Source organism: Scyliorhinus torazame, chromosome 1 (genome assembly GCF_047496885.1).
Source record: "Scyliorhinus torazame isolate Kashiwa2021f chromosome 1, sScyTor2.1, whole genome shotgun sequence".
NCBI classification, from domain to species: Eukaryota; Metazoa; Chordata; class Chondrichthyes; order Carcharhiniformes; family Scyliorhinidae; genus Scyliorhinus; species Scyliorhinus torazame.
In genome coordinates this window covers 25,132,325-25,147,020 of record NC_092707.1, presented here as the reverse complement: position 1 = coordinate 25,147,020, position 14,696 = coordinate 25,132,325, and the positions used below count along the sequence as shown (strand labels likewise).

The 14,696-nt window shown below is 50.3% G+C and overlaps 1 long non-coding RNA gene across 1 annotated transcript; it reads right to left on the bottom strand.

Annotated features, from left to right (window-relative positions):
• Positions 1 to 10,997: 10,997 nt before the first annotated feature.
• Positions 10,998 to 13,788, bottom strand: LOC140429345 (uncharacterized). The gene is made up of 2 exons (XR_011949047.1): positions 13,535 to 13,788; positions 10,998 to 11,520 (listed from the first exon to the last, which is right to left on the bottom strand). It is a non-coding gene; the product is annotated as an uncharacterized lncRNA (long non-coding RNA).
• Positions 13,789 to 14,696: the final 908 nt, after the last annotated feature.

Below are 14,696 nucleotides of genomic sequence, written 5' to 3'. Positions count from 1 at the left end.
ATGGGAATAGAGGGATACGGACCCCGGAAGTGTAGAAGATTTTAGTTTAGACGGGCAGCATGGCCGTCACAGGCTTGAAGGGCCGAAGGACCTGTTCCTGTGCTGTACTTTTCTTTGTTCTTTGTTGTTCATTCTTGTGAATCTCCTCTGTAACTCACTCCAAGGCCTTTAAATCCTTCCTCAATTATGATGCCCAGACACAGTACTCCAGATGAGGCCTAACTAGTGTAATAATAATAATCAGTTATTGTCACAAGTAGACTTCATTTAAGTTACTGTGAAAAGCCGCTCGTCGCCACATTCCGGCGCCTGTTCGGGGAGGCCGGTACGGGAATTGAACCCGCACTGCTGCCTTGTTTTGCATTACAAGCCAGCTATTTAGCCCACTGTGCTAAACCAGCCCCTTGTACTCTTGTATTCAATGCCCCATTAATACTTTTTAAACTACACACATGGGATGTGGCGACCGCTGGCAAGACCAGTATTTTATACCCATTCTTAATTGCCCCTGGGAAGGTGGTGGTGAGCTATCTTCTGGAACCGCTGCAGTCCATGTGGTGTAGGTACACCCACAGCGCTGTTAGGGAGGGAGTTCCAGGATGTTGACCTCGCAACTGTGAAGGAACGGCTGATATGTTACCAAGTCAGAATGATGAATGGCTTATAGGGTAACTTCCAGGCGGTGATGTTCCCAAGTTGCTTCTGCCTTTGCCCTCCTTGTCGGTAGTGGCTGTGAGTTTGGAACGCGCTGTCTAAGGAAAAATGGTGAATTCTTGCAGTGAATCTTGCGGATGTTTTGGATGTTGGTCCCAGTTTTAAGAAATTGACCATTCCGCTAAGTACCTGTCTTTTTGTTTCAGCCTGTAAATACCATTTCTTGAACTTTGGTACAATAAATTCATTGTTAAACCCACTGTGTTCTGTGTACTGCAATTGCTCACAGCTTTAGAATTAAACATATATTTTTGGTTTACTTGAACCTTCCGTTAAACTAAATACAAACTTGTGAATCTAAATTGGTGAAACTTGGCACAGAATGACTAATCACTTTTAAAATTCAATGTTTTTTTTGGGAGACGTGAAGTAGTAAAATGACACCTGTGAAAATCCCCGAGTCGCCACATTCCGGCGCCTGTTCGGGTACACTGAGGGAGAATTCAGAATGTCCAATTCACATAACAAGCACGTCTTTCGGGACTTGTGGGTGGAAACCGGAGCACCCGGAGGAAACCCACGCCGACACGGGGAGAACGCGCAGACTCCGCACAGACAGTGACCCAAGCCGGGAATTGAACCTGGGTCCCTGGCGCTGTGAAGCAACAGTGCTAACCACTGTGCTAGCGTGCCGCCCATGTGGAGTGAATGAATTGGCATCTTGATGCTGGGGACATGGGAGGAGTCTGAGATGGATTATCCACTCGGCACTTCTGGATGAAGATTGGCTGGAGAACGGCACTACAAACCTTAATACAATCTGAGAAATAACCATTTATCACTTCTCTCTGTTTTCAACTCCCTGGAGCAAGATTTGAATCCATGGTCATCTGACTTAGAGGAAGAATGCTACCACTGAACTGAGCAGACTCTCCGACACCCCACCTGGTCGGAGAATCGCCGGGAGTTGCCGTGAATCCCGCCCCCGCTGGCCTCCGAATTCTCCCACCCCCCAAAAGTCACCGCAGCGTGAATCGCGCCGCCTGCCACGGAGAATGGCGGGGCCCAGCGCCACTCACATGGGTCCCGGGGCCGCCCGAATTCTCCGGCCCGCGATGGGCCGAGTTCCCGTCTGCTTTTGCCGGTTCCGCCGGCGTAAATCAAGGTCGGTCCCTACCGGTGGGACCCAGCTCCGTGGCCGGCCTCCGGGGTCCTCGGGGGGCCTGGGGCGATCTGGCCCCGGGTGTTGCCCCCACGGTGGCCTGGCCCGCGGTCGGGACCAACCGATCCGCGGGTGGGCCTGTGCCGTGGGGGCACTCCATTCCTACGCGCCGGCCGTGTAAGCCTCCGCAATGCCGGAGCGAAGGTGAACCCCCCTGCGCATGGGCGGGGATGACGTCAGCAGACGCTGACGCTCCCGCGCATGCGCGGACCCGTGCCGGCCGGCGGTGTCCCTTCGGCCCAGGGTGGCGTGGCGCCAAAGGCCTTCCACGCCGGCCCGCGGGGTGCAAACCACCCCGGCATTGTCCTAGCCCCTAAAGATGCGGAGGATACCGCATCTTTGGGGCGGCCCGATGCTGGAGTGGTTCCCGCCATTCTACTGTGCCATTTCTGCCCGCCCCGCCGATTCCCGGAGAATCCCGTGCCTCTAATTATCCACTTCCCCTTCCTCCCCTCCCCCAGAACACTCTGTATTAAAGCATTGACATTCGTATTACCTATTCACTCTGCTCCCTGGGACGGCACGGTTGCACCATGGTTAGCACTGGTTATTGAGGGGCAGGTTGGGTAGTAGGTCTTAGTGTGTACTGGGTTTCCTAGGGGTACTGACTCCTTTGTGTATGAATGTGCTGGCCCAGACCAGGTCCCGTATCTAAGGGAGGATGTGCTGCCTTGGAAGGGTCCAGAGGAGGTTCACAAGAATGATCCCTGGAATGAAGAACTTGTCGTATGAGGAACGGTTGAGGACTCTGGGTTTGTACTCACTGGAGTTCAGAAGGGTGAGGGGGGATCTTATTGAAACTTACAGGATACTGCGAGGCCTGGATAGAGTGGACGTGGATGTTTCCACTTGTGGGAAAAACTAGAACCAGAGGACACAATCTCAGACTAAAGGGACGATCCTTTAAAACAGAGATGAGGGATTTCTTCAGTCAGAGGGTGGTGAATCTATGGAACTCTTTGCTACAGAAGGCTGTGGAGGCCAAATCACTGAGTGTCTTTAAGATAGAGATAGATAGGTTCTTGATTAATAAGGGGATCGGGGTTCTGGGGAGAAGGCAGGAGAATGGGGATGAGAAAAATATCAGCCATGATTGAATGGCGGAGGACTTCCGGTTGCGGCGATGCACTGCTAAGCCGCACGTTTCGGCACCTCCCGTTTCAACGGACTTTTGGGCTCTTATCGGGAGCCCCAACGGAATGTTTTTTTCGGCCAACCCAGTGTGAGGTGACAAAGGAAGGAGTCCCCCCGGGTGTGGATGGAAAGGAGCGGCGGTAGTGGCCAGATTGCGGAGGAACCGTTGGAGCAGCGGCAGAGAAGAGAAGGGAGAAGCAAGATGGCGGCCGAGGGAGCCCAGATGGTATGGGGCCCGGAACAGCAGGAGTTCCTTCGACGATGTGTGGAGGAGCTCAAGAAAGAGGTGCTGGCGCCGATGTTACTGGCAATCGAGGGACTAAAGGAAACACAAAAAGTCCAGGCGATGGAGCTCCGTGTGAAGGCAAAGGCAGCCGAGAACGAAGACGAGATACAGGGCCTGGTGGTAAAAACAGAGACGCACGAGGCACTACACAAGAGGGGCATAGAAGCCCTGGAGAACAGCTCGAGGAGGAAGAACCTACGGATTTTAGGTCTCCCCGAAGGAACAGAGGGAGCTGATGCTGGGGCGTATGTGAGTATGATGCTCCACACACTAATGGGAGTTGAGGCCCCAACGGGCCCCCTGGAAGTGGAGGGAGCGTACCGGGTCCTCGTGAGAAGACCAAAGGCAGGGGAAGCACCAAGAGCAATAGTGGTGAAGTTCCATCGCTACAGGGACAGAGAGATGGTCCTGGGCTGGGCTAAGAAGACACGGAGTAGCAAAAGGGAGAACGCGGTGATACGCGTGTATCAAGACTGGAGTGCAGAGGTGGCGAGAACGAGGGCGAGTTTCAACCGGGCCAAGGCGGTGCTCCATAGAAAGAAAGTAAAATTTGGGATGCTGCAGCCGGCGAGACTGTGGGTCACACATCGGGGCAAACACCACTACTTCGAGACGGCGGAGGAGGCATGGACATTCATTCAGGAAGAGAAATTGGACTAGATTTGAGAAATTGATGTCCGGAGAGAGATAGCGAGTTGGTGGTACGGAAATGTAAAATGGGGAGTGGGGAGGGCTACTGTATAATAATGTTGGACGGGGAATTTTTCCCACCCCAATGGGGGGGACACGAAGAAATGTGGGCGCCAGTGGAAAAGGGGACAGGGAAGGGAAATGAGGGAACTGCGCCATTAGGGACGGGGCCGAGAGGAAAGCGCGGGTATTTTCCCACGCTATGGAAATTATAGCGGGAAAAGGGGCGCAGGAAGGAAGGGAGCCTCACACGCAGGGAGGTCAAAGAATGAACGGGGGAAGCCGAGGTCAGCCAGAGTTAGCTGACTTCCGGAAGCAATATGGGGGGAGTAACTAAGCTAGAGGGGGATCTAGCGGGGGGGGGGGGATTAACTGGGTTGCTGCTGCTGAGGGGGAGGGGGAGCTGATACGAGACGAGGTGGTCGGGACGGGAGTGCGCCGTTTGGGGGCAGACGGGTGCGTGAGACCTGGGTGAGGAGATGGCTTAAAAAAGGGGATGGCTAGTCGACGAGGGGGGGGTACTTGGCCCCCCAATTCGGCTAATCACGTGGAATGTGAGAGGTTTAAATGGGCCGATCAAGAGGGCAAGGGTGTTTGTGCACTTAAAGAGACTGGGACGTAGTTATGCTCCAGGAGACACACCTGAAGGTGGCGGATCAGGTTAGACTAAGGAAAGGATGGGTGGGACAGGTATTCCACTCAGGGTTGGATGCGAAAAACAGAGGGGTGGCAATACTGGTGGGGAAACGTGTATCGTTCGAAGCTAAGACCATAGTGGTGGATAGTGGGGGCAGGTATGTGATGGTGAGTGGCAGATTGCAGGGTGAGGCGGTTGTGCTGGTGAATGTATATGCCACGAACTGGGATGACGCAGGATTCATGAAGCGAATGCTGGGACGTATCCCGGACCTGGAGGTGGGAAACTTGTTAATGGGGGGGGGACTTCAACACAGTGCTGGACCCAGGGCTGGACCGGTCCAGATCCAGGACCGGGAGAAGGCCGGCAGCGGCCAAGGTGCTTAAGGGATTTATGGAACAAATGGGGGGAGTAGATCCGTGGAGATTCGCCAGACCGATGGGTAAAGAGTTTTCCTTTTTCTCCCACGTACATAAGTTATACTCCCGGATAGACTTTTTTGTTTTGGGAAGGGCGCTGATCCCGAAGGTGGTAGGAGCGGAGTACTGGGCCATAGCCATTTCAGATCACGCCCCGCATTGGGTGGATCTGGAGCTAGGAGAGGAAAGGGAGCAGCGCCCACTCTGGCGATTAGACATGGGACTACTGGCGGACGAGGGGGTATACGGAAGTGTGAGGGGATGTATCGAAAGATACCTGGAGGTCAATGACGATGGGGATGTCCAGGTGGGGGTAGTATGGGAAGCGCTGAAGGCGGTGGTTAGAGGAGAGCTAATTTCCATCAGAGCCCACAAGGGGAAACAAGAGGGTAAAGAAAGGGAGAGATTAGTGGGGGAAATTTTGAGGGCGGATAAGATGTATGCGGAGGCCCCAGACGAAGGGCTATACAGGGAAAGACGAAGATTACAGACGGAGTTTGACCTGCTGACCACGGGAAAGGCAGAGACACAGTGGAGGAAGGCACAGGGGATACAATATGAATATGGGGAAAAGGCGAGCCGGCTGTTGGCCCAACAACTCCGGAAGAGGGGGGCGGCGAGAGAGATCGGTGGAGTTAGGGACGAAACGGGGAAGATGGGGCAGCGAGCAGGGAAAGTGAATGAGGTGTTCAAGACATTTTATGAGAGGCTGTACAAGTCTCAACCCCTGGAGGGGAAAGAAGGAATAATACACTTTTTGGATCAGCTAGAGTTCCCGAGGGTGGAGGGGCAGGAGGTGGCAGGTCTGGGGGCGCAGATTGAGGTGGATGAGGTGATCAAAGGAATAGGGAACATGCACGCAGGGAAGGCCCCAGGACCAGATGGGTTCCCGGTGGAATTTAATAGGAAGTATATGGACCTGCTGGCCCCGCTTTTGGCGAGAACCTTTAATGAGGCTAAGGAAAGGGGGACATTACCCCCGACAATGTCGGAGGCGACGATATCTGAAACGAGACAAAGACCCGCTGCAGTGCGGGTCATACAGACCGATCTCACTCCTAAATGTAGACGCCAAACTGCTGGCCAATGTGATGGCGACAAGGATAGAGGATTGTGTCCCAGGGGTGGTACATGACGACCAGACAGGGTTTGTAAAGGGGAGACAACTGAATGCCAATGTACGAAGGTTGCTGGGGGTGATGATGATGCCCCCACCAGAGGGGGAGGCAAAGATAGTGGTGGCGATGGATGCAGAGAATGCATTCGATAGGGTGGAGTGGGACTATCTGTGGGAGGTGCTGAAGAGATTTGGGTTCGGGGAGGGGTTCATTAGATGGATTAGACTCTTGTACGGGGCCCCGGTGGCAAGCGTTGTTACAAATAGGCAAAGATCGGGATACTACATAGGGGTACAAGACAAGGGTGCCCCCTGTCCCCGTTATTGTTCGCGTTGGCAATTGAACCATTGGCCATAGCGCTGAGGGATTCTAAGAAATGGAGGGGGGTGCTTAAAGGGGGAGAGGAACATCGAGTGTCACTATATGCAGATGACTTACTGCTATATGTGGCGGACCCGGTAGAGGGGATGCCAGAGGTAATGCAGATACTCAGGTTTGGAGAGTTCTCGGGATACAAATTAAATATAGGAAAGAGTGAGCTTTTTGTGATGCACCCCGGGGAACAGGGCAGGGGGATAGATGCTCTGCCGCTGAGGAGAGTGGCAAGGAATTTTCGATACCTGGGGATTCAGGTGGCCAAGAACTGGGGAACCCTATATAAACTTAACCTGACGCGACTGGTAGAGCAGATGGAGGAGGACTTTAAGAGGTGGGATATGGTGCCCCTGTCATTGGCGGGCAGAGTACAGGCGGTTAAAATGGTGGTCCTCCCGAGGTTTCTTTTCGTGTTTCAGTGCCTCCCCATCCTGATCACAAAGGCCTTTTACAAAAAAATAGACAGGAGTATTATGAGCTTTGTGTGGGCGGGAAAGACCCCGAGGGTAAAGAGGGGGTTCCTGCAGCGCAGTAGGGACAGAGGGGGATTGGCATTGCCGAGTCTGAGTGACTACTACTGGGTCGCCAATGTGTCGATGGTCTGTAAGTGGATGAGGGAAGAAGGTGCGGCGTGGAAAAAGCTAGAGATGGCATCCTTAAAGGGAACGAGTCTAAAAGCGCTGGTGACGGCGCCGCTACCGTTCTCCCCGAAAAGGTACACCACAAACCCAGTGGTGGTGGCGACCTTGAAGATCTGTGGGCAGTGGAGACGACACAGGGGAGTGACGGGTGCCTCGGTGTGGTCCCCGATAAGGAATAACCACAGGTTCGTCCCGGGGAGGATAGAGGGGGGATTTCAATGTTGGCAGCGAGTAGGAGTTAGGAAGCTGAAGGACCTGTTTGTAGACGGGACGTTTGCGAGTCTGGGAGCGCTGGAAGAAAAATATAAGGTGCCACCAGGGAATGCCTTCCGATACATGCAAGTGAGGGCATTTACGAGGCAACAGGTGAGGGAATTTCCGCAGCTCCCAATGCAAGGGATCCAGGATAGAGTGATTTCAGGGGCATGGGTTGGAGAAGGTAAAGTGTCCGAAATATACAGGGAGATGAGAGACGAAGGGGAGGCGATGGTAGAGGAGCTGAAGGGAAAATGGGAAGAGGAGCTGGGGGAAGTGATCGAGGAGGGGCTGTGGGCAGATGCCCTAAGTAGGGTAAATTCCTCGTCCTCATGTGCCAGGCTTAGCCTGATTCAATTTAAGGTTCTACACAGAGCGTATATGACGGGAGCAAGACTGAGCAGGTTTTTCGGAGTGGAGGATAGATGTGGAAGGTGCTCAGGAAGCTCGGTGAACCACACTCACATGTTCTGGTCGTGTCCGACACTGCATGAGGTCTGGGAGGGTGTGGCAAGAGTGATTTCAAAGGTGGTGGCGGTCCGGGTCAAACCAGGCTGGGGGTTAGCTATATTTGGGTTTGCAGAAGAACCGGGAGTGCAGGAGGCGAAAGAGGCCGACGTCTTGGCCTTTGTGTCCCTAGTAGCCCGGCGAAGGATCTTACTTACGTGGAAGGAAGCGAAGCCTGTATAGAATGTATACAGATGTATACAGAAGGAAGCCCCCGGGCGTGCAGGCCTGGATAAACAACATGGCAGGGTTCGTAAGACTGGAGCGAATAAAATATGCATTAAGAGGATCGGCTCAGGGGTTCACCAGGCGGTGGCAACCATTCCTTGACTATCTCGCAGAACGATAAGGGGGAAAAAAAAACCCAGAAAGGACAGCAGCAGCAACCCAGAGGGGAGGGGGGAAGGGGGGGGGTATTATTCCGTGTTTTTGTCTTTCGCCAATTGTTGATATTGGCTTTTTGTTTATCTCTTTTTTCATTGTTGTTAGTTTAATATATTATTTAAATAACGTTTAATGTATATTCCCTTATTAAGTTGTAAAATGGAAAATTTTTGTTTGAAAAATTTCAAAATATATTTCCAAAAAAAAATGATTGAATGGCGGAGCAATTTTGATGGGCCGAGTGGCCTAATTCTGCTCCTATGTCTTCTGGTCTTATAGACTGTTCCTTGGAATGAGAGATTGAGTAGACAAGGCCTGTATTTTTAAAAAATAAATTTAGAGTACCCAATTCATTTTTCCAATTAAGGGGCAATTTAGCGTGGCCAATCCACCTACCCTGCACATCTTTTGGGTTGTGGGGGCGAAACCCACACAAACACGGGGAGAATGTGCAAACTCCACACGGACAGTGACCCAGAGCCGGGATCGAACCTGGGACCTTGGCGCCGTGAGGAAGCTGTGCTAACCACTGCGCCACCATGCTGCCCCGACACGGTCTGTCTTCTGCACAGTAAATTCTATGATTCTATGATTTTATGATTCCCTGGAATTTAGAAGAATGCAAGATGATCCAATTGAAACATATAAAATTCTTCAGGGGCATGGAATCCATGGAATCCCTATAGTGCAGAGGAGGTCATTCAGCCCATCGAGTCTTCACCAACCCACCGAAAGAGCCCCTACCCAGACCCACTCCCCCACCCTATTCCTGTAACCTCATGCATTGATCACAGCCAATCCACACAACCTGCACATCTTTGGACTGTGGGTGGAAACAGGAGCACCCGGAGGAAACCCACGGAGACACGGGGAGAAGTGCAGACTCCACACAGTCACTCAATGCGGCAATCGAACGCGACCGCCTGGCACTGTGAGGCAGCAGTGCCAACAACTGTGCCGTTTGACAGGGTAAGATCCTGAAGAAAATATTTCCCTTGGCTGAGGAATCTGGAACACGGAGTCAGCCTATTTAGGACTGTGATGAGGAGAAATGTGTAAAGGTGTGAATCTTCAAAATTCTCTACCCAGAGACCTATGGATGCTCAGTTGTTCAGTATATTCAAAACAAGTTGATAGATTATTGGGAATTAAGGGATATGGGAATAGTGTGGGGAATTGGGATTGAGGTGGAAGATCAGGTGGGATCATAGTGAATGGTGGACCAGGCCCGAAGGCCCAAAGGGCCTGCTCCTATTTCTTTATTACTTAGAACGATAGAATTCCTACAGCGCAGAAGGAGACCATTTGACCTATCGACTGCACTGACCACTGACCCAGGCCCACTCCCCCGTAACCCCATAACCCCACCTAACCTGGACTGTGAGAGGAAGCCGGAGCACCCGGAGGAAACCCACGCAAAATGTGCAAACTCCACACACACACAGTCACCCGAGGTCTGAATTGAACTTGGGACGCTAGCGCTGTGAGGCAGCAGCGCTACTCCCTCCTTCAATTCTGAATGTTTATTTTTCTTTCTGTGAAATCCGTTCTTTCATCACAACAAATGAGGGAAAATATTTATTAAAACAAACCCTATGCTGGTCTCACCACGATGATTCTTGGCAGCACCAACAATTTACAGTAACTGGAAAAGTCAAAGCCCATTTTGATTATCTGGGACTTTTCGGTGTTTTCACTCTGCGAATCCGCTCCTTTTTATATTTAGGCCTGTCAATTCATCATGATTGCCCCTTAATCCAAATTCCATTGTCATTACATGGAATTGCATGATTTTTACTGTGATTTTTGTGGGACCACATTCCATAATCGTAGATCAACGTCCATCAGGTTATTCAAATACAGGCTGATTGCTCTGTATAGGCCATTAAAGACCAAAATAAAGTGTGAATGGCTGTTTCAACGACAGATTAGGTAGCACCAGAACACACCTGGATCCTGCTAAACTACCTGCAATATTTGTGCACTGCGGTAATTTTACAACAAGTGTAAATCCACGATTGAGTGGACAGGTTTGATGCAAGTCAATGGTAAATTGTTGAGGGATCGGTAGAGGGATCCTGAGGGCGGCACAGTGGTTAGCACGGCTGCCTCACAGCGCCAGGGACCCCGGTTCAATTCCGGCCTTGGCCGACTGTGTGGAGTTTGCACCTTCTCCCCATGTCTGTGTGAGTTTCCTCCGGATGCTCCAGTTCCCTCCCACAGTCCAAAGATGTGCAGGTTAGGTGCATTGGCCATGCTAAATTGCCCCTTAGTGTCCAAAGATGTGCAGGTTAGGAGGATTGGCCATGCAGGTTAAATTGCCTCTTAGTGTCCAAAGATGTGCAGGTTAGGAGGATTGGCCATACTAAATTGCCCCCTTGTGTCCAAAGATGTGCAGGTTAGGAGGATTGGCCATGCAGGTGAAATTGCCTCTTAGTGTCCAAAGATGTGCAGGTAGGAGGATTGGCCATGCTAAATTGCCCCTTTGTGTCCAAAGATGTGCAGGTTAGCTGGGGTTACGGGCATAGGGCGGTGGAGTGGGCCTAGGAAGGGTGCTCTTTCAGAGGGTTCGTGCAGACCCGATGGGCCGAATGGCCTCCTTCTGCTCTGTAGGAATTCTAATTACCCTCCACTGTATTCTCCCCCCCCCCCCCCAATAAAACATACACTTACTCTTTAATCTATAATTTAAAAAAGTAAATGCTCAACAAGTCTGCCAGTACATGTGGAGAGAGAAACAGAGATAACCTCTCAGGTCACAGAACCATAGAATGGTTGCAGCTGAGAAGGAAGCCATTCAGTCCATCTTGTCTGTTCTGGCCTTCTGCAACAGCAATTAAATCCTCTGCCTTTTCATCATGGTCCTGCAATTATTTTTCCCCTTTTCCGGTGATGTCGCAGTTCCTGCTCTGGAAACTGAATCTGCCTCCACCACATACTGAGGCAGTGCATTCCCGACCCTCTGTACAGAAGATTTTTCCTCATGTCCCTAGCTCTTCACCAGGACTTTCTCGATTCGCAGCTGCTGCCACACCCATGGAATGTTTCCCGCATTTTCCGACTCTATTTCAGTTTTCCAGCACCTTTGGTTTTGTGTTCCTGAGCCCAGGGCTAGGCAATAATGGCTGGCTGTTGTTGCCAGTGACGCTCACGTCAGTGGCCAGGATGAGTGAGGAGGAACTCATTCCCAGTGATCGCCTAAAATAAAAAAGCAGAGTTTCATCAGAGCCAGAAAATGTTAAAGATGTGCAGGTTAGGTGGATTGGCCATGATATCCAAAATTGCCCTTAGTGTTGGGTGGAGGTGTTGACCTTGGGTAGGATGCTCTTTCCAAGAGCCGGTGCAGACTCAATGGGCCGAATGGCCTCCTTCTGCACTGTAAATTCAATGATAATCTATGATTAATCTAGGACAAAGTTTCGGCACAACATCGTGGGCTGAAGGGCCTGTTCTGTGCTGTATTTTTCTATGTTCTATGCCCACAGCAAGTTTCCAGAAATATGATAACGACCAGATACGGTTTCTCTAATGCTGATTGAGGGATATATATTCGCCAGGACACCAAGAGATAACTTCCCAGCTCTTCTTCAAAGTAGTGATCTTTTGCACCCACTTGAGAAGCTTAACATCACTTCCAAAAGGCAACACTTCCAACAGCGCAGCACTCCCTCTGAACTCCACTGGAGTGTCAGCCTACATGTGCTCAAGTTTTCAGAGTGGAACTAGAATAGTAGGTTTTTTTAATTCAGAGGTTGGTTTAGCACAGGAGGGGCTGGTTTAGCACGGGGCTAAATCACTGGTTTTGAAAGCAGACCAAGGCAGGCCAGCAGCATGGTTCAATTCCCGTACCAGCCTCCCCGAACAGGCGCCGGAATGTGGCGACTCGGGGCTTTTCACAGTAACTTCATTTGAAGCCTACTTGTGACAATAAGCGATTTTCATTTCATTCGTTCATGGGCATTTATTGCTAATTGCCCTTGAAAGATCAACCACATTACTATGGGTTGGAGTCACATGTAGGCCAGGCCAGGTAAAGCCTAAAGGGCATTAGTGAACCAGATGGGTTTTTATGACAATGGTCATCATGAGAATTTTTTTAATTCGAGGATTTCACCATCTGCAGTGGCAGGATTTGAACCTGGATCCATCAGAGCATTATCCGAGGTCTCTGGTGCACTAGTCCTGTGACAATACCACTACGTCACCATCTCCCCTACTCCCCTAGTATAAATCAGAATGGGAAAAAGCCAAATCAATATATTCAACTCAAACACAGAATCGTTTCATCATTTTTAAATTCCGGTGAGGTTTGAGGGATACACAATTTTTAAAAACTGCAAGTAGTTTTTAAAAATAAATTTAGAATACCCAATTCATTTTTTCCAATTAAGGGGCAATTTAGCGTGTTCAATCCACCTACCTTGCACATCTTTGGGTTGTGGGGGCGAAACCCACGCAAACACGGGGAGAATGTGCAAACTCCACACGGACAGTGACCCAGAGTCGGGATCGAACCTGGGACCTCGGCGCCGTGAGGCAACAGGGCTAACCCACTGCGCCACCGTGCAGCCCCATCTGCAAGTACTTTTAATTCTGAAATAAATATATGCAAATGTTGCAGATAGACTATAACTCTGATCCAAAGCCCTAGCCTAACATTTTTCTTTACAGATACTGACAGAACAAATTAAGTATTGTCAGCGGGGGAACCACTATGAAAGCGGAATAGAAGCAGATACTCAGTCAACTGACCGTGTGTGAGCCCGGGATCATTAATGCCAGCCAGCAATTCGACCACGGACACCATCACGGCCAGGACAGATAAGGCTCCCACATTCCCACACACTAGTTTCAAACAAGTTGTTTTGAGTAGCAATCAGGGAGCACATTTTTTACACAAAGGACAGTGAAACTCGAGAACTCTCCCCCTGCCTGCACAAAACTGGTGGTCAATTGAAAATTTCAAAACTAAGATTGGTCAGATTTATGTCATGCAAAGAATATGCACCAAACTGGGTAGGTGCAGTCAAGATACAGATTAGCCATGATCTAATTGGAATGGCAGAGACAACCCTGTAATTCGATTGGGTGTAAGTAGGATGTAAGCATCACATTATCCCAATGTTTCTTCATTAAACTTTAACCCTGCAATTTACATTACGTTGTGTGTTCAGTTAGGGTTTTTGTTTAACACAATAATAAAGTAGAGTACCTTCAATGATAGCAAACACCTATGGGCCTTTGCCTCGTAACCTGAAACTGTTACACTAATTGCCTCTTTATGCAGACTAATGTGCCTTTGTTCCCATCCAAAAATCAGTTCATGTCATCACTTGGAGAACCCAGAGGTGAAACCACTTCTGCAGTAAGTCCCAGCTCCGAGCAGATTGGAACCTCCTCCACCTCGGTTGGCAAGTCAGATTTCAGATCAACAGCGGACAAGCGCAGTAACTCAAGAAACGCTGACAGCGCTATCTCCAATTTGAGTGAACGTACCCCGGACGTCTGCGGCGCAAAGGCAACATGAAGCAAAACAAATAAAAACCAGAAAATGCTGGGAAAGCTCAGCAGGACTGGCAGCATCTGTGGAGAGAGAAACAGAGTTTTAAAAAAGAAAATTCCAATTAAGCGGCAATTTAGCATAGCCAATCCACCTAGCCTGCACATAAGACCATAAAACATAGGAGCAGAATTAGGCCACTCAGCCCATCGAGTCTGCTCTGGCATTCAGAGGGGCTGGTTTAGCACAGGGTTAAATTGCTGGCTTTGAAAGCAGACCAAGGCAGGCCAGCAGCACGGTTCAATTCCCGTACCAGCCTCCCCGAACAGGCGCCGGAATGTGGCAACTAGGGGCTTTTCACAGCAACTTCATTTGAAGCCTACTTGTGACAATAAGCAATTTTCATTCATTCATTCAATCATGGCTGATATTTTCTCATCCCCATTCTCCTGCCTTCTCCCCATAACTCCTGATCCCCTTATTAATCAAAAACTCCTGATCCCCTTATTAATCAAGAACCTATCTATCTCTGTCTTAAAGACACTCAGTGATTTGGCCTCCACAGCCTTCTGCGGCAAAGAGTTCCACAGATTCACCACCCTCTGGCTGAAGAAATCCTTCCTCATCTCTGTTTTGCAGGATCGTCCCTTTAGCCTGCGATTGTCTCTTTGGGTTGTGGGGGTGAGACCCACGCAGACACGGGGAGAATGTGCAAACTCCACACGGACAGTGACCCAGGGCCGGGGTCGAATCCGAGTCCTCGGCGGCGTGAGGCAGCAGTGCTAACCACTGCGCCACCGTGTCGCCCCGAGAGAAACAGAGTTAATGTTTTGAGTCTGCATGACATAAGAACATAACAACTAGGAGCAGGAGT